We start from the raw sequence: 18,141 nt of genomic DNA, 5'->3' as shown, positions 1-18,141 counted from the left end.
TGCCAAAGGCTCCCTAGTTGGTTGTGCCATTGGTAGTCCGACCTCCAAAAACATAAGAGAGGACCCCTTTTTCCAGTTCCTCATTTGTATATGATATTATCGATGCTTTAAAATATTTGCTCATCTGTCAAGTGCAAAACAAAATATTGTTTGTTGTTTTGATTTACATTCCCATGGGGTTGAACATGATTATTGGCCTTGAAACTTTCCTCCTTTTGTGTGGGGTAGCATTTTTCCATTCCTTAGATACTTTTCTATTTTTTTCAGCCTTATCTGTGACTCATTGATTTTGAAGAGGAGATTTTAATTTATTAAATTATTTTAATTTCTGAAATATTTGAATGTATTGTTGACATCTTATTTTATGTTTTCATTTACAGTATTAATTGTTTCTCTTTCCTATTCTTTGTTGTATTGATAAAGTTTACTTAGTTCCATTTTCATTCTGTGTTTGCCAGCAAATTTTTATTGTTAATATGTAAAGGTATTATTCCATTCATGTCTAGAATTAGTAACACCTTTCTTTTGATCTGGAGTCCATCTTTAGGCCATCATTTAGAGAGAGGTTGTAGATGGAATGATTTCTGAATTCTTGAATGTTTGAAGGTAACTTTAGTCTGTTTTCGTATTGGGATGATTTTTTGACTGGGTATAGAACTTTGGGTTCAAAATATTTTATTTCATTTATTTTTAACCCTCAAAACATTAGTTATTTCTCCATTATTTTCTTGCATTTACTGTTGCTCAAAGGAAGTGTCTGTTTATATGATTCTTATTCCTCTACATATTATCTGTTTTTCTCCTCTCTGGAAATATCTAGGAATAAGAATTCTTCTTAAGACTATGAAGTATGAATTATTTACCATTTATTTATAATCTATCATAGAGTTCACTGATAGTCATTTTTCAGCTTAGTACTTGGTTCATCATTTTAATTTTGGGGACTACAGCTTTGGGAAATTGTCTTCTATTTATTTTTTCCTTTTCTTGGAGCTTCTGGTGCAGAGTTGATTTTATTATTCTCCTCAATCCATAACCCATTCGCCTACTGGTCTGTGTATAACTTCCCCTGTTTAATTTCACCATTTCTTTTCTCTCTTATCACTAATCTACACTTCCATTCCCCCTCCCTCTCCAATGGTACCCTTTCTAATGCTTTTGGTGTTTATCTTTGCCCTACATAGGGTTTTTGTTTATGTACATATTTCTCCTTCCTCCCTCCCTCCCTCCCTTCCTTCCCTTTCTTTTTAAAAAAGATTTTATTTATTTTAGAGAGGGGGAGGGTATGCGCAAGTGAGCGAGTGAGCAGGGGGAGGAGCAGAGGGAGAGGGACAAGCAGACTTACTAGATTTATCCCCCAAATGTATGTCTACTGCTGGATACTCCCATCACCAACAAAAGTCATTGTATCCCTAACATTTTGTCAACATTGGCATTATTGAGTTTTCTAATTTTTGTTAATCTAACAAGAACACAGGAATCTCTCTTGGTTTAATTTGCATTTCTTTAATTTTTAAGCATTTTAGTGATTTCAGTTTTCTCTTTTTGATTGCTGTTCTTATCGTTTTCTCCATATATTTTTCTGTTGGGTTTCCTGGTATCTGTTTTGTTGTTGATTTTTTAGGAGTTCCTCGTATAGTCTAGAAATTAGATTGTTGTCAATTTAATACATCGCAAATATATTCTTCCAGTCTTCTGCCTATAGTTTTGTTTGTGATGTCTGTCAGTGAAGAAAAATCTTTAGATTTATTTGATCAAATCCATTTTTATTTATTTACTAATGTATTGCTCATGATTTGTGGTTTGGGGATTTTATTTAAGAAGTCCTTTCCCAGGGCACCTGGGTGGCTCAGTCAGTTAATAAGTGTCTGCCTTCGGCTCAGGTCATGATCCCGGGGTCCTGGGAGTGAGTCCTGCTTCGGACTCCTTGCTCCGCGGGAAGCCTGCTTCTCCCTCTCCCTCTGCTGTTCCCCCTGCTTGTGCTCTCTCTCAAATAAATAAAATTTTTATTAAAAAAAAAAGAAGTCATTTCCCACCTCTAGAGTACAGAGGTTTATTATCTACTGCCAACTTTATAGTTTACATTATACTCTTAAGCCTTTAATTCATCTGAGTGCCATCTCGCCATGCACTGTAGTTTAAAAAGTTCTCTAAAGTGAGCCATTTTCCCCAAGACAGTCTTCTAAGGAGGCCATCTTTTCCACATTCATTTGTGATGTCACCTTTATCTTATCAAATTGCCATATGCGCAAGGGCAGTTCTCCGAGCTCTTCCAACTGTACCACTGTCCATTTGCCTGTCCTTGTACCAGCCGCAGACCACTGTTACTGTTACGGCTTTGTAGTATGTCTTAATAGCTAGTTGAGCAATTTCAAAATAGTTGAACTATTTCTAGTCTTTTATTATTCCCTATATATTTCCAAGTAAGTTTATTAAGATTAAAAAATCCTCTTGGAATATCAATTGTGATCACATGGCATGAGATTGTTTGGAGCAACAGCGGTATCTTTATAATAGCAGATGTTCCCATCTAAAAGTGTGGGATGTCTTTTCAAATCTTCTTTATGCCCTTCAATAGTGGCACTGGACATTGTTTGTCAAGATAATTCTTGGATGATAGCTTTCCTTGCAATCCTGAGTGACATCTTATTTTTTTTTTTTGGTTACATTTTCTTTTTTTAATTTTTTTTAAAGATTTTATTTATTTGAGAGAGAGAGAATGAGAGATAGAGAGCACGAGAAGGAAGAGGGTCAGAGGGAGAAGCAGACTCCCTGCTGAGTGGGGAGCCCGATGCGGGACTCGATCCTGGGACTCCAGGATCATGACCTGAGCTGAAGGCAGCCGCTTAACCGACTGAGCCACCCAGGCGCCCCTTGGTTACATTTTCTAGTTATTTCTCGTTTTGAGAATGCTGTTGAGTTTTGTAACTAGATATTATATCTGACAACTTGCTAAACTCTCTTTTAGTTTTAATATTTGTCTATTGATTCTGTTGGTTCTTCTTGCCTGGAGCTTTTTAAAGGACCAGACTGAAATATTTAGCAGTTGTTGTTGTATGTGTGTGTGTGTGTTTAAATTTAGATGAATGACATGGTGTAGCCTCTTGCTGTTCCTTTCTTTTTTTGGTCACTCAACACAATGTTTCCAAACACTACCCGGGTAACTATATGTATCTCAACATGATTCCTTTTGCTATCTGCATTGTGTGCCACTACCATTTATTTATGCATTTTCTTAGTGATTAATTTCTAGGTTGCCCCCACTCTCCACTGCAAGAAACAGTGCTGTGATAAGCAGCCGTATATATGTTTCTTTATGGGGCTGTGCACCAATTTTTCCAGAGCAGTATCAGGAATGGAATTGATAGGTCATAGAGAATATGTGTACTGCATTTCACTAATTGCTTCCAGATTGTTCTCCAGCATTACTGTGCCACTCTGCATACCCACTGGTGTTGAAACAGAGTTTCTTCCCTTGTATGCACCATTGCTGTCATTTGTTATTATTGCATTTTATAGTTTTTACTACTCTAATGGCACCTTTGTGGCTTGTTTGATTGCTCTTTTTCTAATTACTAATGAGGCTGAGTATCTTTCCATAAAATTGTTAGTTGTTCTGGTTTGAACTGCCTCCTTGATTTTCGAGAGTGCCTTTAAATTCTTGTAAATATCTACCCCTGACCTGCCATTGGTCTATTTACTTTGTCCAGGGTATCTTTTGTTGCATATTGTTTGCCAGGATAATTCCTGGATACTTTGTTCTTTCTGCTGCTACCATGAATGGCGTCTTATTTTCTGTTATAACTTGGTTGTTGTTACTGTGGAGAATATATTGATTTTTGGAAATTGATCTTATCTCTGGCAACCTGGCTAAACTCTTCTTATTTCTATTGTTTATTCGATTTTGTTGCATTTTTCTATGTAGGTAATCAAATCATATGCAAATAATGAGAGTTTTGTTTCTTCCCTGCCTACCTTTAACTTTTATTTCTTTTTCTTGTTTTACTCTGCAGGCTGGGGCTGCTAGTACTAGGTGGAACCTAGTTAAAGCAGTGATAGCAGGCATCTTCAATTGGTTGCTGATATTAGAACATGTCTAAAGGTTTTCCACGGAGTATGTTTACACCATTTTTTAATCTATAGTCATTGTCCAGACAAGGAAGTTGCAGCCCTTCCTACTTTTCTGAGAACTTTTATCTTAAATAGTTAGATTTTTATCAGAAATATAGGCTGTGTTTTTTTTGTACCCAATGACACACTTGTATAATTTTCTTCTTTAGTTCATTAATGTGCGAGTATAGTCATTTTAAGAATTTAATTTCAATATAACGCATACTTGTAAATACACTTTTGGATTCAGGTAACTAGCTATTTTTAAGGGTCTTGTTTTCTTTCCTTATAAGGTTCTTATCTGGCTTTGGAATCATGGATAAATGATTCCAGCCTCACAAAATGAGTTGGATAGCCTTCCCTCTTTCTATTTTCTAGAACAGCTTGTATAATACAGACTTTAACAATTTCTTAATTGTGTTGGCTCTCCTTAAAGCCATTGAAGCCTCAGATTTTTCTTGGTAGTTGAAGAGAGCAGTAGCAGCAAGAGTAGTCTTTCATTATATAATTTCTATTTCTCTAATGGTTATTTTATTTCTAGTTTGTCTTTTGCCACATTTGGCACTGTAGATAGATTCTTTCCAAAACTTTATCTCCTATTGTAATATGGACTTTTTTTTTATAATTTAAAAGATTATTTTAATCTCAGCTGTAACTGAGATTAGTTCTTCTTTTTTATTCTGCATTTTGCCTATAATTTTCTCCTTTTCCCTTTTTAAAGTTTTATTAATGTCTTAAAAAAAAACACCTTTAGTGTTTTCTATTGCTTTGATTTTTCTCTATTATCAATTTCTGCCCTTATTTTTTTCTTATATTATTTTCATTTTTCTTATTTTTCTTTTGGAGATACATTTTTTTTGTTTTGATATTCCCCAAGCTTCTTAATTTACATGCCAACTTTATCTGTAGTCTGAGAAATGTATTTAAAGCTGTACATTTTTCTCTAAGTACCATTTTAGCTGCCCTGTATGGGTCTTATATGTAGTATAACTCAGATAAAAGTATTTCATAATTTTAATTATAAATTTTAACCTTTAGTTGTGCTAATATTTTTTCTTTGCTAAATCAGTCTCTGAGAAGGGTGTGTCAAAATCTCCAACTAAAATTGTTGACTTAACTATTTTCTCTAGTTTACTAGTTGTTACTTTATATATTTTGAGTCTGTATCTTTAGCTACATGTATATATATAATCTTTATGTCTTATAAATGCAGTAGTCCTTTTACTAGGGCCATAGTGTTCTTTTTTGTGAATTTTTTGCCTTAAAATCTATTTAGTCTCATATTAAAATTACCACTCTGGTTTTCTTTTGGTTCATATTTGCCTGTAGTATCTTCTTTTCCCAATCCTTTTATTTTTAAACAGTCTATATTAAAAAAAAAAGGACCCATTCTGATAGTCTATCTTTTGATTGGTGAATTTAATCTGAGTACTAGGCTTACTGTAATTACTGTTATGTTGGGATTTATTTAAAGTTTTTTATTTCTTGTTTTTTATTTACTCTCCTTTTGGATTATTTCATTTTCTCCTTTCCTAAATTCCACTGGATAGGTCGCATTTTTGTCTGCGGATGTGAAAGTTGTGTATCTCATATTTATTCTCATGTGGTTGCCTCTAGCTTACCAACTGTGCTTATTATCACTTTCTTCTACCTCTTTCTACATTTTTCTCCTGAATATGACAATTTCCTTTGCCCTCTCTTACTTCCTTCTGGTTTTCTCTCTCTACTTCCCATCATATCTGTCATCTAGAATTTTAGTTCTGGAGTTTCACAGATATCCCTTTTGTTTCATTAGTGTTTTGCTTATTTAGACTAAAATAAACTTTATTTACCCATCCTTATATCCCTTAACTAGGGTTGCCAGATGAAATACAAGATGTCCAGTAATATTGAATAGGACATACTTATACTAAAAAACCTTCATTGTTTATCTGAAATTCATATTTAACCAAATATGTTATTGTTGTTGCTGGTTCCCTCCCCTGCCTCTATATCTGACAACCCTATCCATGTTCCATAGAATCCTCTGGTATCTGTTTCTCTGAGTGTATCTTCCAGGAGTTGTTTTTGGTGGGGGCTTGTGTACGGTAAAGCATATGGGTCTCACATGACTGAAAGTGTCTTTATTTCACCCTCGACGTTTCAGTGACAGTTTTGCTGGATATAGTATTCTGGGTCCAAGTTCTTCTATTTCAGCACTTTGAAAATAACAGTCTCTACCTTCATGCATATGGTCTTGTTGAGAAGACTCATGGCAATTTGATGCTTCTTTCCTTTTTTTTTTTTTTTAGAGTTTATTTATTTATTTATGGGGGGGAGGGGTAGAAGGGGTGGGAGTGGAAGAGAATCCCAAGCAGACTCCACACTGAGTGCAGAGCCCCGCACCAGGCTCAGTCTCACGACCTGGAGATCATGCATGACCTGAGCCAAAACCAAGAGTTAGTTGCCTAACTGACTGAGCCACCCTGGTGCCCTGATGCTTATTTCTTTGTAGGTGATTTGTTTTTTCTTTCTGGTGGCTTTAAAATTTCCCTTGTTGTCTTTGATGGCCTTTATTCTCACTGTACTGTGAAGAGATTTTTTTTTCTTGTTTGCACTGTTTTTTACAGGTCCTTTCATTCTGAGGCCTTATCTTTCTCTAATTCTGTGAAATTCTCAGCCATTCTTTCTTTTTTTTTATTATGTTCAGTTAGCCAACATATAGTACATCATTAGTTTTTGGTGTAGTGTTCAGTGATTCATTAGTTGCCTTTCTTTCTTCAAGTATTTCTTCCTGTTTTTTTCTCTACTTCTGAGAGCTCACTTGTTCTGCAGTTTACAATTGTTCTTCTTACCCTTCCTATTTCTGAATTTTCTTTCCTAATTGCCAATCCCTTCATGATGCCATCTGGGAGAACTCATCAACCTGGTCATTGAATGTGCAGAGTCTTTCTTCAGCTGTAACCAGTCTGCTACTCCACCTGTCCATTGGGTCCTTTATTCCAATTAGTATGTGTGTCATACCCAGGATTTCTCTTCTGTGGCATCTGGTTCTTGCTTTTTGTTTTGCAGTATCCTCTACATGTCTTTGAGGAAATTTAATACACCAATTTTAAGTTGTTTTATTTGCCCATTAGTTTTGTTTCACGTGGTAGAGATTGTTCAGTCTGCCTTTTCCTTATAGTGGTCACACTCCTAAGGTTCCTCTGAATTTTCCTTGTGATCCCTGGGAGTACTAGTTGCCTACCCTGGTGATGTGGGGAGATAGTAACTGAGGAGGCTTCTGTCCTCCTCCTTAGGTGTTTGCACAAGGGGGAGATGTGGTGGATGTATCTTAAAGTGAGAGAATTCTGGAGTTACCCTGGCACTGCTGATTTGCAGAAACCTGACCTCCTCAACCACAGCTGGCTGGCCACTGGGCTGTAAAGGGTAGTGAGAGGAAGAGAGGGTGCAGAAGTCAGCCAGTTTCTCTTCATTTGCTATTAACTACTCCACATCCCAATGGGGCTTGTAAGCCATCTGATATTACCTGTTTGCTCTTTCTTCCTCACAGAAGTCAAGGGAAACCATGTTATACCCAGAGCAATGTGGGAGAGAGAAGATGGCAGTCTAAAACCTCTCCCCTACCCTGTCTCCCATCCATGCTGCTTGGTCCTTTTATGCTCTGACCTGCCATTTCCTGTCTTCCTTCTCCAACACATACACATCATGATAGAACTGCCTTGTGTTGCCTTGGAGTGGTGCAATCATGTCCGAGTTTATAAATCAGCTTAGAAGTCTAACCACCTTCCCTTTGACTTCTGGGGTGTCTCCAGGGATGGGTTCCAGAAAATGAGCCTGCATCTGTGTTGGTATGCCTCCTTAGAAGGATGCTATGTCTTCTGCTTCCACTATCATTCTTCCCGCCCTTTCCCCTCTATGTTCTCTTCTCCTAGAATTCCTATTAAATATTGGAATTTATGTATATGTCTTAATTATTCTTTTTAAAATTGAGATATAATTCACATACAACATTATATTTGTGAGGTGTATAACATAATGATTCAATATTTGTATACATTGCAGAATGATCACCACAATAAGTCCACTTAACATCTGTCACCATATATAGTTACAAAAATTTTTTCTTGTGATGAGAACTTTTAAGATCTCTCTTTGCAACTTTCAAATATGCAGTACACTATATTAACTGTAATAATTAACCATTAATTATTCTTTTTTATACTTTCTGGTCATTTATAATTCTGTCCTAAATTGTGAAATTATGACCTGAGCTGAAGGCAGTCACCTAACCAATTGAGCCACCCAGGCACCCACTAAATTGTGAAATTAGAACAGTCTTTTACACACTAATTTTCTCCTCAGCTTTGCCCTTTCTAGACAGTGTATTTAATTGAGTTCTTAAATTTTGACTTTTTATTTTTCCAAATATTTTTCATTTCCAAAACCTTGCCACTCTTAAAAAAATGACAGCTTCTTTGTTTGTTTCATGGATATGGTATCCCGTTTAATCCTCCTGAGGACATTAATATACTTTTAAAGCTGCTTCAGATTATCTGTTAATTCTGTTTCCTTAGATGTTGAGTCTGGTGCCTTCCTTTCATATATTGGTGATTCTTCAGTGTATACTTTTTTTTTGCAGTCAGCATTTTTTTTATTATTATTATGTTATGTTAATCACCATACATTACATCATCAGTTTTTGATGTAGTGTTCCATGAGTCATTGTTTGCATATAACACCCAGTGCTCCATGCAGAACGTGCCCAGGCTAGCCCATCCCCCTACCCGCCCCCACAGAACCCTCAGTTTGTTTTTCAGAGTCCATAGTCTCTCATGGTTTGTCTCCCCCTCCGATTCCCCCCCTTCATTCTTCCCCTCCTGCTATTGTCTTTTTTTTTTTTTTAACATATAATGTATTATTTGTTTCAGAGGTACAGGACTGTGATTCATCAGTCTTACACAATTCACAGCGCTCACCATAGCACATACCCTCCCCAATGTCTATCACCCAGCCACCCCATCCCTCCTACCTCGCGCCATTCCAGCAACCCTCAGTTTGTTTCCTGAGATTAAGAATTCTTCATATCAGTGAGGTCATATGATACATGTCTTTCTCTGATTGACTTATTTTGCTCAGCATAATACCTTCCAGTTCCATCCACGTTGTTGCAAATGGCAAGATCTCATTCCTTTTGATGGCTGCATAATATTCCTGTGTGTGTGTGTGTGTGTGTGTGTGTGTGTGTGTGTGTGTGTGTGTGTGTGTATCACATCTTCTTTATCCATTCATCTGTTGATGGACATCTTGGTTCTTTCCACAGTTTGGCTATTGTGGACATTGCTGCTATAAACATTGGGGTGCACGTACCCCTTCGGATCCCTACATTTGTATCTTTGGGGTAAATACCCAGTAGTGCAATTGCTGGGTCATACGGTAGCTCTATTTTCAACTTTTTGAGGAACCTCCATACTGTTTTCCAGAGTGGCTGCACCAGCTTGCATTCCCACCAACAGTGTAGGAGGGTTCCCCTTTCTCTGCATCCCCACCAACATCTGTCATTTCCTGACTTGTTAATTTTAGCCATTCTGATTGGTATGAGGTGGTATCTCATTGAAGTTTGGATTTGGATTTCCCTGATGCTGAGCAATGTTGAGCACTTTTTCATGTGTCTGTTGGCCATTTGGATGTCTTTGGAAAAATGTCTGTTCATGTCTTCTGCCCATTTCTTGGTTGGATCATTTGTTCTTTGGGTGTTGAGTTTAAGAAGTTCTTTATAGATTTTGGATACTACCCCTTTACCTGACATGTCATTTGCAAATATCTTCTCCCATTCTGTCGGTTGTCTTTTGGTTTTGTTGACTGTTTCTTTTGCTGTGCAAAAGCTTTTTATCTTGATGAAGTCCCAATAGCTCATTTTTGCCCTTGCTTCCCTTGCCTTTGGCGATGTTTCTAGGAAGAAGTTGCTGTGGCTGAGGTCGAAGAGGTTGCTGCCTGTGTTCTCCTCTAGGATTTTGATGGACTCCTGTCTCACATTTAGGTCTTTCAACCATTTTGAGTCTATTTTTGTGTGTGGTGTAAGGAAATGGTCCAGTTTCATTCTTCTGATGTGGCTGTCCAATTTTCCCAGCACCATTTGTTGAAGAGACTGTCCTTTTTCCATTGGACATTCTTTCCTGCTTTGTTGAAGATTAGTTGACCATAGAATTGAGGGTCCATTTCTGGGCTCTCTATTCTGTTCCATTGATCTATGTGTCTGTTTTTGTGCCAGTACCATACTGTCTTGATGATTACAGCTTTGTAATAGAACTTGAAGTCTGGAATTGTGATGCCAGTGTATACTTTTTTTTTAAAATTTAAATTCAATTAGCCAACATATAGTACATCATTAGTTTCTGATGCAGTGTTCAACGATTCATCAGTTGCGTATAAACACCCAGTGCTCATCACATCATGTGCCCTCCTTAATGCTCATCATCCAGTTACCACATCCCCCCATTCATCTCCCTTTCTGCAACCCTCAGTTTGTTTCTCAGAGTCAAGAGTTTCTCATGGTTTGTCTCAGTGTATACTTTTTTTTTTTTGAGATTCCCTATCTACTGATAGATGCTGTTCATACTTACCATATGCTTCTAGAAGCCTGCTTCTAGTAATTTCTTTTTGGAAGGGGGGATAAGAGTGGGTATGGGGGAGAGAGGTGTGTAAAAACGGCATGCACTACAGATAAGAATCAGACAGAAAAATGGACTCATCTTATGTTGTCTAAGCTCCTGGCTTCAGCTTGGAGGCTGATGCTTCTGCTGCCTGATGCCCGGCTCAAGGGCCAGGGAAGGGATCGTCTCACCCAGCTTCTCCAAATGCTATGCCCGGAACATTGTTCTGATAGTCACTTCTTTCCAACACCTGTCCCAGCTACCTGTGAGATTGGAGCACTCTGGGAGTTGCACCATATTTCACAGTGGTCCCAGTTTAAGGTCTTTGATTGGTGTTACTTCCCTTGGTCCAATCCCATCTGTGTTTTGCCTTTCAACAGTTCTTCTTATTTTCTGGTCATAACTAGAACCACTTTTTTTTTTCTTCATTGCTTGGTGTGCGTGTGTGTGTATATCATTTTTAAATTAGTTTCAGAGTTTAAATTAGTGATTCATCAGTTGCATATAACACCCAGTGCTCATTATATCAGGTGCCCTCCTTAATGCCCATCACTCAGTTACCCCATCCCCCCCACCTCCCCTCCAGCAATCCTCCATTTGTTTACTAGAGATCAGCATCTCTTATGGTTTGCCTGCCTCTCAATTTTCATCTTATTTTATTTTTCCTTTCCTTCCCTGATGTTCATCTGTTTTATTTATTAAAATCCACATATGAGTGAATCATATGGTATTTGTCTTTCTCTAACTGACTTACTTCACTTAGCATAATACCCTCTCATTCCATCCATGTCATTGCAAATGGCAAGATTTCATTCTTTTTGATGGCTGAGTAATATTCCTCTCTGTGTGTGTGTGTGTGTGTGTGTGTGTGTGTGTGTGTGTGTGTGTACCACAGCTTCTTTATCCATTCATCTGTCGATGGACATCTGGGCTCTTTCTGTATTTTGGTAATTGTGGACATTGCTGCTAAAAACATAGGGGAGCATGTGCCCCTTCGAATCACTATGTTTGTATCCTTTGAATAAGTACCTGTGTACTTATAGCACACAGGTAGTGTACTATAGTGTAATAGTAGTGCAATTGCTGTGTTGTAGGGTGGTTCTATTTTTAACTTTCTGAGGAACCTCCATACTGTTTTGCAGAGTGGATGCACCAGCTTATGTTCCCACCAACAGTGTAGGAGGGATCCCCTTTCTCTGCATCTTTGTCAACATCTGTTGTTTCCTGAGTTGTTAACTTTAGCCATTCTGACTGGTGTAAGGTGGTATCTCATTGTGGTTTTGATTTGTATTTCCCTGATGCTGGGTGATGTTGAGCATTTTTTCATCTGTCTGTTGGACCTGTGGATGTCTTCTTTGGAGAAATATCTGTTCATGTCTTCTGCCCATTTCTTGACTGGATTACTTGTTTTTTGGGTGTTGAGTTTGATAAATTCTTTATAGACTTTGGATACTAGCCCTTTATTTGAGAAGACATTTGCAAATATCTTCTCCCATTCTATAGATTGCCTTTTAGTTTTGTTGATTCTTTCCTTTGTTGTGCAAAAGCTTTTTATCTTGATGTGTGTGTCATTTTTAAGGATTTGTGGAGGAACAGGCAGACACATATGCTCAATGTGCCATCTTGATATAATCTCTATAGGCTATGTTATTACTTTAAAATTAATTTATTATTATATATTGTATTTATTGTTATATATTGTATTAAATATTAAGTAGCTAGGAACTGCACAGAACAGCAGCCCAGTAACCATTAAGTATTAAACAGCTATGAATTGATCTATAAAATTTGAGGCCCAAGAAAGGTCACCTTTTGTGAGTTGAAGCTCCTTCTTCCTCCTCTGAGAGGAGCAGGATCCCAGGGCTCTGACAGCGCCAGATGCTCATGGCGGCAAGGCCTCTTGTCAGCAGTCCCCATGGCAGCTGCTCCCAACACCTCTGGGAAGACCTGCTAGGTCTGTTCAAAGGCAGCAGCTCTGCTGACCCTGTCAACTGCCTCCCATCCCTCCACAGCAGGCTTGGCCACAGGGACCTTCTGTGTGGTTGGCAAGGACACAGGACTTAGAACTCAAAGTCTGGACCACGCTATGGGCACCATGGCTTGTCACTTTCAGGGCATTGTGCACCAGTGGATGTGAGTCCTCCTGCTCATAGAACACTGACCTCTCAGCCTCAGGATCTCTCCTCCCCTCCCCTCTTCCTCTTCCCTCTCCTTCTGCTGTCCCTCTTCCCTCCCTCCCCTCCTCTCCCTTCCCTCCTCCTTTTGCTCCTCTTCCCCTCCTCCCCCACGTACCTTGACTGTCTCCATAAATGCAGACCTTTAGAAACAAAGCTCATTTGATGCTGACTTCAGGCACCTTCTCTCCCTTTATTTTTCCTACCACACAACTCTAAAATTCCCATGGGAGAGGAAGTCCAGCACTCAAAAACCTAGGGCCTGGCTACCTGCCCACAAGAGGCAAAAGTAAATGTCCCTTAGTTCATTTCCTGATGGCTTCACCATAGCCAAGGTGGGGACATATACGCTTGGTTTCTATGTTACTTCCTTGCTACACTACAACTGCCCTGGCCTGCCCCTTGGTCTGTTGTTTTCTGTCCCCTGTCCAGTCATTCAAGGACAGGTCTTCTCCTTCATCTCTCTCCTGGGATTCTGCAGGGCTCATCCCAGCTCAAGAGAATAAGTAGGTAGTGGCCTGGTGTGCAGGAAAGGGAAGAGAAGAAGAGTTAAGAGGGACCAGCTGGAGGTTGTAGGGAAAACTGGGGAACACCCATGGGCCTTGGGACCCTCTGGTCTTCCTTCCAAGACAATCCCTGGGGAGGGGCCTGTCCTCTTCTCAGACATAGGCTCCTGAGAGGGAAGCTAAAGAAGACTTTAATCCTTTTTATGGGGGAAGAAATATAACAGTTCTGACATGTCCACTGAGTTGGGGCATTGATGGGGAGTTAGTGGACAGATGAGAGGAGCCTGGATCAAAACCCTTCACTTCAGGTCTCTTCTCACCACCTGGGCAGGTGATTAGAAATGGCCAGAGATGACTGCCCTGACTGAGTCTTGACTATACACCTCCACAAACAACCATCTGAATATCTGGGCTGCAGGGGTTTGCTCTGTCACCGCCCCCCCCCCTTCTGGGACTCAAGCCTCAGGGATCCTTCTGACCCTGGGTCCTTGAACTCTTGTCAGCACAGGCTGTACTGTTGGTCCTTCCCACCCCACTTTGCAGGCACACAGGGGCTCCTCAGGGAACTCAAAGGCTGTGGCTTCTGGTCCCTATGATTGTGTCTACCCTCCAAGGCTGATGCACGCTCTGGTTCCAGGTAGGCCTTCACAGGTGTTTGGTGGCTGAGAGAGTCTAACTATCATATCAGTAAGTGTTTGCAGAGCCCAGTGGAGCATGGAGCCCTGGCTTGTGGGAAAAGAGCAGAAGCCCAAAGAGTGACCCCTGGGGCCAGAACGGGTGTCAGAGGGTACCCTCTCACAGGTGTGGCCTCTGTAGTAACCCCTGGCCTCCTCCTGCCTGCTGCTGCCCCGGCCCCTCTCCTGTGGACAGCCTAGGCGGGGTCCATGGGAACGTGAGGCTCTCCTGGCTCTTGTTTGCCTCAACTAATCTCAAGAATGCTCTTGTTTTCCCTTTTGGTTTGGGAAGTCCTCAACGGCTCCCCTTGGTGTCGATAGAGCTGAGGACGGAGGCCGTGGGAGCCAGAGGGCAATGATCTCTGGCTTGTTATCTTGCTGGCTTCATTTCTGTCTTTGCAATAGCTTCGGTTACCTCCCACCTCCATTTCAGCTTTTCTTCAAATTTCCCAGAAACTGTGGGAAAAATATCCTGAATTTTGGATACTTTAACCATCTCTCCTTCTTGTGAATCTCCTCACAGTGGACAGCACCTGGGAGGTCCAAATGAACCCAGAGCTCAGAAAGGCTAAGTTGTTGCTCATGGTCACACAGCAAGCAAGAGCAGAGCTGGAGTGAGCCCAGGGCCCACTTACCTCTGCTCCAGACTTCACCCCAGGGTGCTAACCTCACTGTAGCCATGTCTGCTATTTGCTGTTTCCTTCACTGGACTGTGAGTTTCTTGAGACAAGGAACTCTGCAGTATTCATCTTTGTATTCCCAGGCTTGACCCAGTGTCTGGAAATACAGAAGACGCTTAGTGGATGCTTATTCAAAAAATGAATAATAGTTGTGAAACCAGGTGCTTTCCCAGATGCATTTTACACATAATCCTTGATTTTCTAAACAACCCTGAGAGGTAGTTGCTGTCCCCATTTCATAGATGGGATTATTAGGGCTCAGAGAAGTCAAGTAAATTGCCAAAGGTCACAGAGCTTGTAAGGGGCTGAGAGGAGATTCAGGCCCATGCAGTCTAACTCTAGAACACATGTTGCCTCCCCATACAAATGGGATAAATGGTCTGGAGAGCAAGGACAGATGGACAATGAGGGCTCCATTCCTGCTGGGTTTGGAGTGAGCTCTGACCAAAGGAGGATTCCTAGGCGACTGAGTCCCTATGTAGGGAAGCAATTCTCAGCCCCTCTCTTCAGTGTCACCCCTTCTAATCACAAGACACACGTTTGTTAAATGACCGAATGACCAATGCTGCAGATGGCTGCACAGCCTCTCACTCCAGAACTGGTCTTTCTGGCTGCTCTTCCTTCATCAACACTGGGGCATGTCTCTCTCTGCCCAACCTTGAGTGCTGGAGTTCCTTGGGTGTGCTCCCTGAGCTCTCTTCTCATTGCTCCATCTTCTCTGGGTGATCACATCTCTGGTCCTATTATTCTCTGTGTGTAGGTGGCTCTTATTTCCTGTTCAGACCTCCCCTCTGAGCTCTAGAACTTCCTAGGTCTCCACTTGAATGTCCAACAGACATCTCACCTCAACCCTTCACAAGTGTTAGCAGCATTTCTTTCCCATGTCAGACACACAGACTGGGGCAGTGCTCACCCAGCTACCCAAGCTTCAACCTCAGGCTCGTCCTTGACAGTCCCTCACCCTCACTTCCTCAGGGCTAAGTTCTCCCTGGCTAATCTCCAAGTTCTGGTGCCACCCTCATTTATCCTCTGGATTACTCGGTGACTCCCAACTAATTCCATAAGCTCCAGCCCTGCCCCCTGCTCCATCCAGTCTCCACAAAGCAGTAGGAAAAATCTTCTAAGTCCCAGATATGACCTTAGTACACCCCAGCTTAAAACTCTGGACTCAAGGAGAAAGCCCAGATCCTCAATATGACACCCAACGTCCCCCAGGATGTAGTTCCCACTGACCTCTTTAATCTTAACATTCTCCCTGCTCCCAGCTGCTGGACAGCCAGCCACCAAGCATTCACTGCTCTTGAAGAGCTCATGAAGCCTCTGGATGCACCATCCGCCAGGCTGGGATTCTCTTTCTTTTCATCTATACCTGCTGAATTGTCATTAAACTTTCAGGACCCAGCCTGGATGGTGTCCCCTCCTAGAAGTCATTCCTGAGCCTGGAGGCTGAGCAAGGAGCCCCTTCTCTGGGCTCCTGTAGCCCCCACAAGCCTCTCTTTTATGTAATGGCCTCCATGCCTGGGTAGTGGGGATTCTGCCAGGTTGGGGACCATATTTGTTGCATTGGTGGTGGCCTTAGCACAGCGCAGGGCCTGGCATAAGGAGGCTCCATGAATGTCCATCCATCAGGCATGAATCCTGGGTCATCAGAAGGAAAACATGTCCTCTTCCCATTGTATCTTGGCTTTAGCCAGCTGAGTTCATGATCTCCTCCCCGCCCACCCCATACCCTGTTGTCTCATCCAGCTTGTTTTGGGACAGGAACCCTCTCCTTGGGCACACCCCCTCCAGGTCACAGTGATCACCTCTTTCCTGAAGGCCCTCAGGATTACACCAGACACAGAACTCTCCCAGGGTCCCATTTTAAGGTCCTGGGAGAGCTCTCCAAATACAATTCTTCCCCTGACCACACCACATTTGAAGCCTCACATTCACTTCTTAGGACATAAGAAATTTCACTGGAAAGTTAAAGATAAATATTAGATGTGAAATCCCTTGGGGAGAAAGAATGTATATAGGTTAAGACATAAATATATAGAACATATATAGGTTAAGACATAAATATATAGAACATATATAGGTTAAGACTAAGACATAAATGACCAGCATAATATACTTATCTGGGATCAGGTATGGATGGGTGGGGCAGGGATAGGAGCAGGAAATCTCTGGCTGTGTAAGAGGGATAAGAACCCATGAGAAAGGGAAGGGACGCTGTCAGGCTGCGTGACCTATATCATACAGCACTTACTTCTCACCTGCATTACCTACTGGGGTGTGTGCATGCATGTGTCAGTGCATGCGTGTGTGTGTGTGTGTGTGTCCATCCTCAGGTACAATTCTTAGAAGCTGAACAATTCGCTTGCTGGTTGCATAACCTCAGCAAGGAACTGCGCACACAGTGGATGCCCAGTAAGTGCTTGTAGCTGTCTTATTGGTCCAGAGCTTGGCCTGTCTGTTGCCGCTGCTGAGGGCACGCCCATCAGTCATTCCCACCCCAGGAGCCTGGGCAGTGTTTACAGCAGGAGGGGGATCCTTCCTGGTTTCTTTTATGGCTCTGATGAAGTCCTTTCCCATGAACTCCTTGCCCTTCCAGCAGCAACACTAATAACCTACTAGAGCAGCTCCCTGGGCGCTGAGGGAAGCGGAAGCCTGGAAGTGCCTCCAGGGTCCTGGCCCCTTTTAGGGTCAGAGCCCCTCCAGGGAACTGTGAATTTGCTTGAGATGGCCTGAAGCATCTTCATCTTGGCCCCCGACACTGCTTGGTGCCTTATATTCATTCAACAAATGTTTATATAGGTGCCAAAGCCAGTCTTGGTGCTGGAGATGCATTGGCAAGCAGACAAAAATCTCTACCCATATGGAGCTTATATTCTAGCATTATTTTTCATGGGAGGGAGGCAGGAATAAACAACAAAAAAAGTAAAAAATAGTAATGTATTAGATAGTCATAAGCACTAAGGAAAAAAATAAAGCAAGAAGAAGAGATATGAATCATCTTGTGAAAAGAGAGTAGGAATTTTAGAGAGAGTGGCATTAATTTTTAAAATGTGTTTTTATTGGGGTAAAATATACCTAACATAACGTGTACCATTTTAACCATTTTTTGGTGTATAGTTTAGTGGCATTCAGTACCTTCACATTGTTGTGCAACCATCACCGCCATCTGTCTCCAGAAACTTCATCATGTCATACTGAAATTCTCTACCCATTAAACACTAACTTTCCATATTTCGTTGTATGCATACACCACATTTTCTTTCTTTCTTTCTTTCTTTCTTTCTTTCTTTCTTTCTTTCTTTCTTTCTTTTTCTTTCTTTCTCTTTCTTTCTTTCTTTCTTTCTTTCTTTCTTTCTTTCTTTCTT

This window comes from Eumetopias jubatus, unplaced genomic scaffold (assembly GCF_037043125.1).
Source record: "Eumetopias jubatus isolate StellerSeaLion01/CBP00866 unplaced genomic scaffold, mEumJub1_p1.0 scaffold_1, whole genome shotgun sequence".
NCBI lineage: Eukaryota > Metazoa > Chordata > Mammalia > Carnivora > Otariidae > Eumetopias > Eumetopias jubatus.
The sequence above is the reverse complement of the archived record's forward strand: the minus strand, read 5'-3'. Positions refer to the sequence as shown.